Below are 14,170 nucleotides of genomic sequence, written 5' to 3'. Positions count from 1 at the left end.
GTCGGTATGTGATGCTTCGCTGGGGACTTGCAACTCTGGCGGCATGGAGTAAATTTTCCCACGACGTGACATATGCACTGGAGATCGTCAGAGGAGGTTGCTGAAGGAAAAAAATTCGGCAGGGACGACCAACGGGTCGCCAACACCATTTCAGCTGCCGAGACGTCCAAGGCATCTTTAAGAGTGGTCCTTAGTCCTAGGAGGACCCAGGGAAACTGAGTAAACCAGTTGGAGTCCTTGCAGCGGGACATCAAAGCTGCTTTGAGCGCGGGTTGAAAACGTTCAACCATTCCATTGGCATTGGGGTTGTGGGCAGTTGTCTGATGTAGGGTGATGCCCAGAAGATTCGCTAATGGTGTCCACAATTGAGAGGTGAAAGTGGTACCCCTGTCAGAAGTAATATCCATCCTGAGAGTAATGCAGATGTACATGAGGCTGGCGTTGTAGTTTCCATGGGAATGGTTTCAGGCCAACGAGTGGAGCGGTCGATGACGGTAAACAGGTAACGATGTCCTTGTAATGTGGGTGGGGAGCCTACAACGTCAACGTGAATGTGGGCGAAATGACGCTGAGGTTAATGAAAGGTGCCCACTCCTGAATCCGTGTGTTGATGTACTTTGGAAGTTTGGCAAGAAGTACAGGCATGGACCCAATCCTTAGCATCCTTAGTAGTGCCGTGCCAATTGAACTTTGTCTTCAGCAGCTGTGCAGTAGAACGGCGCGAGGGATGTGAAAGGCCGTGAATGAAATCAAATATCTGTCAGCACATGGGAGCAGGAATCCACGGTTGCGGTCTACAAATACTGACGTCACAGAGGAGGGTGGTGTTGGAGTCATCGAGGGGGACATCTTCCTAACAGAGGGATGTGCAAGATGTCCTACATACTTGATAATCTGGATCCTGTCATTGGGCTTCAGCGAAGGCATTGTAATCCAATCACAGTTGAACGGCGACCAACGTGTTTCTTGTCAGGGCATCGGCAACGGGATTCATTTTCCCAGGGAGGCGTTGAAGGGTGCAATTGTATACAGTCACGGCGGAGAGATGTCAGCATTGACGGGTGGACCAGGTGTCAGACTGTCGAGTGAAGGCATGCACCAGAGGCATGTGGTCTGTGCGAATGACGAAGGGCGTACCTTCTAAGAAATGGCAAAAGTGACGGACAGCCAAGTGCACCACCAGTAATTCGCGATTGAAGGTAGAATAACCCGATTCTGCCTTGGACAGTTTTCTTCTAAATAAGGCCAATGGGAGGGGCGAGCCATTGACCACCTGTTCGAGTAATGCACCAATAGCAACGTCGCTGGCATCAGTGGAGAGAAGGAGAGGGGCATGTGGGATGGGAAAAGTGAGAGCAGCAGCGGTTGATAAGGCATTCTTTGCGTTTCAGAAGGCCACATCTTGAAGGGGACCTCACTTCAGGTCTTTTGGCTTGCCCTTGAGGGAGGCGTAGAGGGGAGCAAGAGTGGTGGCAATGGCTGGCAGTGATAATAGTTGATTATGCCCAAGAATTAATGCAGTGCTTTGACGGTCAAGGGCGTGGGGAAGTTCTGAAAGGCTGCTTCCTTCTCAGGGAGGGGATGGACTCCTTCAGGAGTGATGCGGTGCCCTAAGAAAGACACTTCGTTGGCGCCAAAGGTACACTTGTCGTACCGGATTACAAGGCCATTTTGTTGTAGGCGGTCGAGCATGATGCGCAGGTGACGGAGGTGTTCCTCTTTTGAGGAAGAGAGCACAAGTATGTCATCCACGTAACATACACAGAAGGGGAGGTTCCCTAAGATGCCATCCATGAGATGTTGAAAAGTGGCTCCAGCATTACGAAGGCCAAAACATAAGTAATTCAAGGTGTATGTACCGAAGGGAGTGGTGATGGCGGTCTTGGGGATGTCTTCTGGGTTCATGGGCACCTGATAATACCCCTTCAGGAGGTCGAGGGTGCAGAAAACCTTCGCTTTGTGCAGGTAGAAGGTCACGTCAGCGATGTTTGGGAGGGGGTAGTGATCCGGTTCTGTTTGCATGTTCAGGCGCCTGTAATCCCCACACAGACGGAGGGAACTGTTTTTCTTCAGGACGATGTGTAAGGGTGACGACCATGGGCTGGAGGCCTTTTGGCAAAGGCTCATTTCTTCCATTTCGGCGAACGTCTGTTTGGCGGCTGCCAATCGATCCAGTGCCAAAAGTCTGAATTTGGCAAAGACTGGAGGTCCCGTCGTCTTGATATGGTGATAAATGCCATGTTTGTCAGGAGCTGTGGGCGTTTGGCGAAGTTCTGGACGGAAAACTTCTGGGTACGACGTGAGGAGGTGGGCATAGGCATTCGTGGGTGCGCTGATGTGGAGAGCAAGGTTGGAGGGGGCGGGTTGAAGAGGTGTCGACAAGCACGAGTCTGCGTTGACCAACCGTCGGTGGGCGACATCGACCAAAAGGTGGAAATAAGAGAGGAAATCTGCACCGTTTCCAAATGATATTGTGAGGTTCTCATAACCGTAGGTGGGTATCGCAGATCCTTTGGCAGCTACCAGACGGACGTCAGCAGACTTAGACAGACTACGTCGTGTCCTGAAGAGTTCCCTTGGCAAAAGAGAATGACAAGTACCCGTGTCTACCAAAAATCGCATACCCATTCCTGTATCATGTAAAACGAAAAGATTAGAAACACAGGAGGCTACCGCCACAAGCGATGGCCTACTTACACGTTTTTTTGGCCACTGATAATCCTTGGCACATTTCTTCGCGGCAGCCCCAATTCTGGAGTGGTAGTAGCAAAACTGTGGCCGATGGGCAGCAGTAAGTGGCTGTAGAAGTCGTTGGTTGGGGCGCGAGCGAATGGTGGGTGATGCGTGTCTTTGTCGCCGTTCCGTCACATCACACGGTAGGCATGTATGCCCTACGGCATTCACGTCAGCTTCGGTTGACGTTGAATAGGTGTCCTCTTCGTCAGAAGTGGAGGCGTTGATGGAGATCTTGAAGGTCGTGAAGTGGCTGTCCATAAGGGCGTCGGCTATGGTCATCAAGTCCTTTATGGGTAAACTATCGACATCAGGCATGGCAGTGGGTACAGGTTTGGGTAAACGGCGTACCCAAAGGGCACGAAGTAGGTTCACCTCACGAGGAGAGCTGTCTGCGGCAGGTTGCAGGCAAGCGATACTGGTCATTTCCCTGAAGGCGAGCGAAGCCCTTTGGTCCCCCAACGGTTGTTGAGAGAGCTGAAAAAGCTTTGCTATACGGGCGGCTGGCGACGGCGAGTACTGCTGCAGAAGGTATGTTTTGAGGGCGTCATACGCTATTGGGGTGTCTCCTTGTTCACAAAGCCAGTCGGATATTTCCGGGAAGGTGTCCTCGGGTATCGCCGCGAGAACATAATCTGCTTTGGTGGTTGAGCGAGTCACGCCCTTGATGCGGAACTGGACTTCTGCGCGCTGAAACCAATCAAACGCCTCTCCACTGGCGAACAATGAAAGTTTCAATTGGGCAGCCATAGTAACAGAGAGGGGGGGAGGCGGGAGGAGCGAGTCGACTTCCGGGGTCACCAATGTGTCGAGCCAAGAGTAGGTTGTGACTCAAAAGCGGGATGACAGCATTTGAGTATTTTATTATAGACACATCGGGTATATATACACACTAGGTCCCGGAAAGAAGGTCACAAAATACAACATGCTATTTCTCGTCCAACCGCCAACCGGTTCTGTTAGCAGTTTACAATGAGAAAAGCTGACAGGTTCATGCAAGTTGCTGTCAGTGCGAGGGGAGAGCGAAGATACAAAGGATAATATATACAAACAAGAGAAATGTTGTTACTATGTACAATCGTGTGACACACAAGTGGTACAATCTCATCCACATATGGGACTCGAGTAATCTCTCTTATAGTTTCATTTCTAATTCTGTTCTGCTATTCAATTCTCAATATTCTTCTGAGGCCTTTATTCTCCAATCTACAGAATCTGTTGGATATTGTTTCATTGTTATACCACGACTCGCGTCCATACAGCACCACCGATCTCACTAAACTGATATATAGCCTGATTTTTATGTCTAATTTTAGGTGATTTGATTTCCAATATTCACTTAACCTAGCCATTGTCTGATTTTTTTTTTCTCAATCTTCCATTAAACTCAAATTCTAAAGATCCTGTATTAGAGATCATAGTTCTTAGATATTTAAATGATTCCAACTCATTAGACCTTCCTCCTTCCAATGATATTCCATCCTCTAATGCATATTCCATTCTCATCATCTCCATCTTTCCCTCATTTATCTTGAGCCCATCCTCATGAATCATATCATGCATTCTGGCAAGTAAGTTTAGCAAGTCCTGCAGTGTTCTGCTAAAAAGCACAGTATCATCCGCATACTGTAGGTCAGCTAATTTCCTGTTACCAATTCACTCCAATCATTCGCCACCATCCTCAACTGTTTTGTGCATTACGAAATCCCTGAAGAAGATAAACAACATAGGTGATAACAAATTCCCTTATGGTACACCACTGTTCACTGGAAACTCGTTTGATGGGACTCCACTAACATTAACTTAGCACGTGCTATGCATATGAACAAACTTAATCAAATTTACATATCTAAGAGGAACTCCATAATAACGCAGGACTCTCCACAATATTGGCCGGTGCACACTATCAAAGGCTTTTTCATAGTCCACAAATGTCATCAAAACTGGATTTCTATATTCTACACATTGCTGTACCACATGTCTTAAAATAAAAATTTGGCCAGTACAACTTCTACCTTTTCTAAATCCTGCTTGTTCATCTCTCAGCTTTTCATCAATCTTTCTCTCTAGTCTCTTTAAAATGAGCATACTATATATTTTTATGATAACTGACGTAAGTGTGATGACCCTATAATTATTGCAACCAGTAAAATCATCCTTTTTTTTTTGCCCTTTCACCAACATTCCTAACTCCCATTCATCAGGTTTGGCCTCTTCTCGACACATTCTACAAAATAATCTTGTAAGTGTTCTGGGAGTCACTTCATTTTAGACCAATATCATCTCAGCAGTTTTTAATGATAGTTTCGACTTCAAACATACAGGTATTCATTCATAGGCACATCAAGGTCTTCCTCGCTCCAGGTATATCAATCATATTATTCCCTTCATATCTCCTATTCATAATCTCACTGAAGTGTACCATCCAACGTTGTCTTTCTTCATCTTCTGTTGTTTTAATAGATCTATCTCTCTTTTTGATGGGTATATGCTTCTTCTTCTTTACCTCATTAGAGATTTCATTAATAATCTTATGAGCAATTCTTACACCATAGCCACTCCCTGAATTCATAACTTAGTCAGCTTCATTTACTTTCCTGTCTAAGCATTCTCTCCAGTCATTCTTGGCTTTTCTTTTAAGCTCACTATCAATACTGGTATAGTTAGCATGCTCTACCTTGTAATTTTCATTAACTCCTCTAAAACGTTCAACAATCAATTTTTGCCTTTGTCTTTTTTTAAAGTATCCCACACATCATTCGAAACCATGGTTTTCTCCTTGTAACTGCATGGCCCAAAACTTCCCTACCAACTGATTGACATATGGTCTTAATATCAAACCATTCTTCATTAATTGTCTGCTCTTCGTCTCTTAAAGTCTCTAAGATTCTTACAGTCAGTTGCAAAGGTTTCTCATCTTCCAGAAGCTTAGATGTATCAAACCTATGTATTCTATCTACATTTCTGTTGGGTGCTTTGTTTTAATTTCATTGTGGCAATCAGGAGCTGGTGATCACAACTAATACCTACACCTCTATACATTTCTCAGAGACCTTCTTCTCGCTTTATTAAATTCAATGTGATCCATTTGATTTTTGTAATTGCCACATGGTGAAGTCCATGTATATTTGTGGATGTCCTTGTGCTGGAAAAGAGTATATACCTACAATAACAAGATTGTTTGTTGAACACAAACTTATAAAATGTGCCCCATTTTCATTTGCAGCTTAACCAAGACCTTCAACACCAATCACATTATTGTTAACTTGATTATTCCTTCCAACTTTAACATAGAAGACGCCAATCACAATTTTCATATATATATATATATATATATATATATATATATATATATATACATATACACACTGTATATATCTACTGTATATATATATATATATATATATATATATATATATATATATATATATATATATATATATATATATATATATATATATATATATATATATATATATACATATATATATATACATATACACACTGTATATATCTACTGTATATATATATATATATATATATATATATATATATATATATATATAATATATATATATATATATATATATATATATATATATATATATATATATATATATATATATACAGTATATACATAGATGTATATTATATTTATGTAGCATTTATTCATTATTCCTTTTCGAGTATCTTTTTTAATCATAGGAATAACATCTCCCTACCAACCTACCTGATTCGACCTTAAGGGACACATTGACCACCACCACAATGTGGCAACATTTAAGATAATCTCTTCCAATGTCATAGACCTTAAACAAATACTTGTTTAATACTAAACATAGAAATAAGATAGAGAAATTTAGTCAAACTGAGGAAAGATTATTCCAAAGTTTGAGAGTCCTCTTGACCGTCACAAGGCTTCAACAAGGGAATGAGATTCCATGTTGAAGCAAAGTGACTGGATCCCGGTATTCTCTCATTATGAGGGTGAATTTATGAAAATGTTGGCTTTTCAAAGTTGAAGGAAAGCCTTCATGTTCGATGTGAAATGGAAGAGGAGTGATGGGAGAACAGGAATGGGTATTGCTGTCCTTAATGATTAATTAACCACAAATTTTACAGAATATTTACTGCCGTTACTGAATTGATCAAGGAATTCATTAATTGGAATCATTTCACTCAGACACCCGATGACCCGGGATGATTCCAATCGTGTTCAATGCCGCCTTCATCCTTCAGTAGTTCATTCAAATTCGTTTGTAAACCCTCTAGACTGTCCTTTATAATAACCCAAGATCTATAAATTAATTATCAGCACCAGTGATATTTACTTTAGTTGGTGTAAAGATAGAGATACCAGCAACTAAAACCAATTTTAATAACATTATTGTACTTAGTTTTTGAAGTGTCTTAGATATGAAGACGGTTTTACTGTTCCCGTAATTTTACTCGAGTGTTGCAGAATGTTTAACTGGATTTAGCGGCTAACATTGTAATTAGGGATACTGTTAGGACCTTCATCATTTTAATTTGAAATTCATTTACTGTACATATACTTTTAAAGGTTCTTTTAGAAATGCATAGATATTTACTAAATATGTTTATTTTACTCCCACTTCTTTACAGATGTACACAGTTCTGCTGTGGGAAGGGCCAACTCTTTTGAAAGGCGAGGCAGTAGATGTTTGTTTCATCTGGCAAGAGACTCCCTAAGAACGGACACCGATGTTTTCTCTTACCAGAAAAATAGCCCCATTATGTTCCAATTTGATTATGTGTAAGTAAATCTAGGAAAGTATTTGATTAAAATGAAGATTTTTTATCGCATATACACTAGTAGATGTGACAAGATTTTCATGGAATGCCAGTGTGTAATTATAAAGTGCATTTTACAACTTTGGAAATGCTTAGAGAAAGAACAAATCAACTTGAACTGCATTAAGGACCGCTTCACACGAGAGGTTTGAAACCGTGCGATTGCAAACCTGTGGTTTAGAAATCAATGTAGATCACTAAGGCCCTTCACACACTGCGGGAAATAATCGTGCGGCAGAATAACTGGATGTTAGTGATTTCCAAACCGCATTCACTACTTAAGAAGTTTATGGCACCCTTCAGACGAGAGGGTTTCCCCCGTGCGGTAGCTGTGGTTCAGCTGTTGCAGAGGGTAGGTGTTCCTCTTCTGCTAATTGTCAGTGATCAATATGAATTATCTTATTATTATTATTATTATTATTATTATTATTATTATTATTATTATTATTATTATTATTATTATTATTATTATTATTATCATTATTAATTTACACTGTATTAAAGGTACACTAAACGAAATGAGATCATGATTATACAAGTGATTGTTTTCGTTTTCTTATATGTTACGTAAGATAGACTTTATCTAATCTTTTAAGAGAGAGAGAGAGAGAGAGAGAGAGAGAGAGAGAGAGAGAGAGAGAGAGAGAGGATCGATCAGTGTTTTGCGATGATACCGTCATGTTAAAAGAAATGAGGATGATTGTTGCTGAAATATCATTATTATTATTATTATTATTATTATTATTATTATTATTATTATTATTATTATTATTATTATTATTATTATTGGTAGGGTCCAGCATTTGCGTAGTTGCATCTTTTTAGCACCCTGTTTATTATATACACAAAGATCGTTTTCTTCTTCACGTCCTCCATCTCGAACAAGCATGACAGGCTATTATTCTGTTCCCTGATGCTGACGAACCGCACGGGAAGCAACTGCTCGTGTGAAGACATGCTGGAATCTGCCGCACGGTTTCAAACAACTCATGTAAGGCGGGTCTCAAAGAACGTCATGGCACTCTATACTGTGTATAGCAAATAACTCTTAAGCTCCATCCATCCATCTGCTAAGGTACTTCCCTCAATTTTGGGGGGTAGCCGACATAAAAAAAAAGGAACAAAAAGGGGCTTTCTCTCTCTCCGTTCCTCCCAGCCTGATGAGGTATTCAGCAAGGTATAGGTAGTACTGCTAGGGTGCCACAGCTCACCCTCCCCTGTTATCCACCACAAATGAAGTCTCATATGCTGAATACCCTACTGCTGGTACCTCAGCGGTCACTAAGGTGACCGAAGGAGGCAGCAGGGCCTACTGGAACTACATCACAAAGGTTCGCCACTCATTCCTATTTCTAGCATGCTCTTTTACCTCTCTCATATTTATACTTCTTCACTCCATCCATCCACCCAAACATTGCCCTTCCTCTTGTACTTCTGCCATCAACTCTTGCATTCATCACCTTCTTCAGCAGACAGCCACTTTACATTCTCTTTACATGGCCAAACCACCTCAACACATTCATACCACTCTAGTTTCTAAATTCTTTCTTATACCAGTTCTCACTCTCATCACTTCGTTCCCAACAATATGTAATCGAGGTACACCAGCCATACTCCTTAGACATTTCACCTCAAACACATTTAATTTCTGTCTCTCCATCAGTTTCATTCCCCACAACTCCGATCCATGCATCACAGTTGGTACAATCACTTTCCCATACAGAACGTATTTTTACATTCATTCCTAACCCTCTATTCTTTACCACTCCTTTCCTTGCCCCCAACACTTTACATCCTTCATTTACTATCTGACGAACATCTGCTTCCACTCCACCAATTGCTGCAACAACAGACCCCAAGTACTTAAACTGATCTACTTCCTCAAGTAACTCTCCATTCATCATGACATTCAAACTAGCACCACCCTCCCCTCTCGTGCATCCCATACCCTTACTCTTACCCACTTTAACTCTCAACTTCCTTCTCTCACATACCCTTCCAAACTCTATCACTAATCGACCAAACTTTTCTTCTGAGTCTGCAACCAGTACAGTATCATCCACAAACTATTACTGATTTATCTCCCAATCATGATCACTCTCATCTATCAGTTTCAATCCTCGACCAAGCACTCGACCATTCATCTCTCTCACCACTCCCTCAACAAAAAAATTGAACAACCATGGCAACATCACACATCCCTGTCTCAGCCCCAATCTCACTGGAAACCACTCGCTCACTTCATTTCCTATCCTAACACACGCTTTATTGCCTATGTAGAAACTCTTCACTACTTGCAACAACCTTCCACCAATTCCATATAATCTCATCACATTCCACATCGCTTACCTATTAACTCTATCATACGCTTTCTCCAGATCCATAAACGCAACATATACCTCTTTACCTTTTGCTAAATATTTCTCACATATCTGCCTAACTGTAAAATTCCGATTCATACATCCCCTACCTCTTCTAAAACCACCTTGTACATCTAAGATTGCCTTCTCTGTTTTATCCTTAATTCTATTAATTAGTACACTACCATACTCTCCAACCACACTCAACAAACTAATACCTCTTGAATTACAACACTCATGCACATCTCCCATACCTTTATATAGTGGTACAATACTCACACACACACACACACCCAGTCCAGTATCAAACAATCTCACCAACCATTCAAGTACAGTCACACCCCCTTCCTTCAACATCTCAGTCCTCACATCATCCATACCAGGTGGTTTTCCTACTCTCGTTTCATCTAGTGCTCTCTTTACTTCCTCTCTTGTAATCTCTTTCATTCTCAATTCCCATTACTGGTACCTCAATGCCTGCAACAGCAATTATATCTGCAACCTGTTATCCTCAACATTTAGTAAACTTTCAAAATATTCCGCCCACCTTTTCCTCTCCTCTACTTTCACAACCTTCCATTTTCATCTCTCACTGTCTCTTCAATTTTCGAACCACCCTTCCTTACTATCCTCACTTCATACTAACCCTTCTTCTTATTCTCTTCATATGAATGATCCAATCCCTGGCCCCACCTCCAGTTAGCTTCCCTCTTTGCCTCAGCTACCTTACATTTTACTTCCACATCTTTCTCTCTATATCTTTCAAACTTCTCTACGCAATTATTCTGCATCCATTCTTCAAATGCCCTCTTTTTCTCTTCCACTTTTATCTTTCACTCCTTCATTCAACCATTCACTACCCTTCCTCATGCTGCCTCCAACAATCACTTGCAATACCAACAAAAGTTTCTTAAACTAACTTCCACTCATTTAAATTACCAGTTTCTCTCACTTTCACTCTGTCATATGTCACTTCCAACCTTTCTTGATATTAACTTTTTACCTCTGGCTTTATCAACTCTTCAACCTTCACTACCTCCCTTTTACATTCCTTTACTCTATTCCCCCACTCTTTGACTACAACTAATTTTCCTTCAACCAAAAATGATCAGACATACCGTTAGCCATACCCCTAAACACGTGCACATCTTTCAATCTTCCCAATATCATTCTAGTTTTCAACTGATAATCCACTAATGCCCTTTCTACCACTTTTCTATTTGCCACTCTTACTCATGTATACTTTTTATTATCTTTCTTTTTAAAAAAAACTACAACTTATTACCAGCTCTTATTCAACACATATCTATCACCACTCTCATTTTCACATGGTATGCCATACTTCCCAATACCTTCTACCTCTCCCTCACCCACCCTAGCATTTAGGTCACCCATCACAACTACATAACTCCTTCTATGCAGTCCTTCTACCCCCCTATTTAATTAATTCCAGAATTCATTGCATTCTTCTTCATTTTTCTCAAAACCTTGTCCATACGCACTAACAAAAGCGCAACATTCCCTATCTAAACTAACCCTTTCCCACATTAACCTAGATGATACCTCCTTCCATTTTACTACTTTACCTGTCATCCATTCACTCAGCAATAAAGCCACACCCTCTCTTGCTCTTCCCCTTTCAATCCCAAACACTCTACCAGTCACTTCACCAAACATCACCATGCCCATTCAGACAACCCAAAAATAGAGTGCGGGAAGCAGTTACTCTCCCCGCAGCTCCCTGTGGTCGCGTGGGCATAACAACAATTAGAATAGTGCCAACTTATCCCTGTGAGTCGTAAGAGTCGACAGAAAGAAATGGGACGAGGGGACTGGGAACCCCCTCTCTTGTATTTCTATTCCTGTGAGATATTAAAGAAGAGGAGCTGTGGGGAGATAAAAGTTGTTAATTGCAAATAAAATTAAAGTTTACTCAGAAGGTATTTGCAGGTACAGTAGTACCCTGTTTACATTAGTTCAACATGTGTCATTTCCAACTTTACATTGGTAATCCTTAAAATATCAAATGGAAAAATAGAATTTGTGTTACGCCGTTTCATTAATCCATTTAGTCTTAATGTCAAATCATTATGATTAAAAAGGAAAACAAAACTTTATGAAATAAATATGTATACATACATTCGTTATGAAAATATTAATGGTACTGCATACACAGCAGGAACAGAAAATATTGTAATTACCCCATTAGTTTGAAGGAAAATGTGAGCTGTGTCTGACAACTTTGTTTTGATTCTCTCGAAGGTGCAGTACAATACAGGTTCTAGCTTGTAACTTTACCTTGACCGAAGCACTGTTGGTTTCGTTATATTATATATAGTCAAGCAATTATTTTGTTATTAGATGTTAACACTGCTTAATGCTTATTTTTCGATCATTAAAGAGAACATAGTTCAACAATAATATCTTAAAATTGAAACGCAATTAAGATATAAAAAGTACCAAATACACAGTGCCGAGATGCTGAAATCTTTTCGAACGTATAAGCAGGAAGAAACCCTATATGCTTGCCTACACAAATTTTTGTCAGTGTTGTATGACACTAAATAGTAATCTTTTGATATGTCCACAATCTTTGCAGATTTTAGCAATGTCTCACAATAAACTTAAAGCGAATTATTCTTAGAGGCATGTTATTACAATGTAAGACTAATTGGACAAAATAAAAAGGAGCGAAGGTCAATCATTGGCCAAGCTGTAGGCCTGCCCTGAACAACGGTGTCTACTATCATTCGCCGCGTTGTTCAGTGCTTGACTGAGAAGGTTCCATAATCGTTAACTTTAATCAACTATTAACATGGAGAGGCGTAATCTATGATGAAATGGAACTCTTTTGTATATCTGAGGACTTGTGTAAAAAACAATAAAGGGAAAAGAACATTCCATTTGTCTGCATTCACGGATGCTGTTATTTTGTGCTCACCAGGTATGCACAAAATAATACTATAATTTGCATCGCTGGAAATGAGTGTCCGTTAGGATTCATAAGTCGTATCTAATGAAGCTCTGGTATTATTTCCAGGAGATTACACAGCTTCTAACACCCCCCAAAATTTAGTTTTTACAAGGAAAAACTTATTTCTGGTGAGATGCTGTCTGGTCTCCAAGGACTTTCCTGTTAAAGGCTAGAACAAGGAATCCAATACATACTGGCTACTGAACAAATATTGTTTACCCTGCTCTAGGTGTGGGGGATTATTTAAGCCCACATCATGCAGGAAGGTAAGGAAAAAGGAGCGCCCGGCTCAAGGAAACACCATGTTTTTATTAGAACAACTAAGCTCTTAATTAAACATAATGAGATGTACATAAGGCAAAAATAGTGACAAAATTCACACTCAAATATGATGACTTGTAAATAACAAATACTAAATTAAATGTACTTCAATATACACTTCAAGTAAGAGAAACAGAATTAAATATATAACCAAGAAAACTAACAAAAAAAACATTGGAACATGAGTTATAAAAGAAAACGGTGGTGCTATTTCAGATATACTATAAGGAAACTCCTTTCAAGTGAATATGCAGAAAAAACCTTTCTAAATTCAACATCCTCCCGGCAATAGGAGACGAAGCCACCTATTAAAGAGCACAACTTAGACCTTATCTAAGTTATACATGGCAGAAAAATACACAATAAAAATTAGTAATGTAGTTTTACAAAATAAACACATTAAGCTTTGCTTGACATGCACAACTGCACGACTCACAGTGACTATTATAAATTTAACTTAGACTTTGGAAGTACATCATCATCACTAACAGTATGAATAGGCATTTGAGGATTATCACATACATCTCTATCAAAATCATCACAGGATGCATCAGTAGTAATCTAATCTTCTGATCTACCTACTTCTAGATTATACAATCTTTGAATGGGTCTAATCATTTCTCCCTTTTTAAGTTTTGAGCCTTACACTTCTTACAAGTCCTTCTCTACCTTTAAAAACATCTACAATAACCCCAAGAAGCCACTTCAATCTAGGGAGGTTATCCTCCTTTATCAACACAAGGTCACCCTTAGACAAATCACATTTCTTATCGAGTCCTTATACAACTTGAGGCAAATTGGTTGTAAAATTGTTACTCCAAATTTTCCAAAAATTTTCTAGGTTCTTTTTTCTTAAAACTTCTCTTTCATTCAAGTCCCTGGAAGTCACCTTACATGGCTCAAAATCTATTAAGGATTTACAGTGCGGGGCTCTTCCTAGGATAAAATGTGAGGGAGTGAGATAATG

General features: G+C 40.0%; 1 pseudogene; it reads left to right on the top strand.

Moving 5' to 3' along the window:
* The window catches only part of LOC137615848 (glutamate receptor-like), a 146,721-nt pseudogene extending 139,203 nt beyond the window's left edge, over positions 1 to 7,518 (top strand).
* The last annotated feature ends 6,652 nt before the right edge of the window (positions 7,519 to 14,170 follow it).

Source organism: Palaemon carinicauda, chromosome 22 (assembly GCF_036898095.1).
Source record: "Palaemon carinicauda isolate YSFRI2023 chromosome 22, ASM3689809v2, whole genome shotgun sequence".
Taxonomy (NCBI): Eukaryota; Metazoa; Arthropoda; class Malacostraca; order Decapoda; family Palaemonidae; genus Palaemon; species Palaemon carinicauda.
This window is presented reverse-complemented; position numbering and strand designations above follow the sequence as displayed.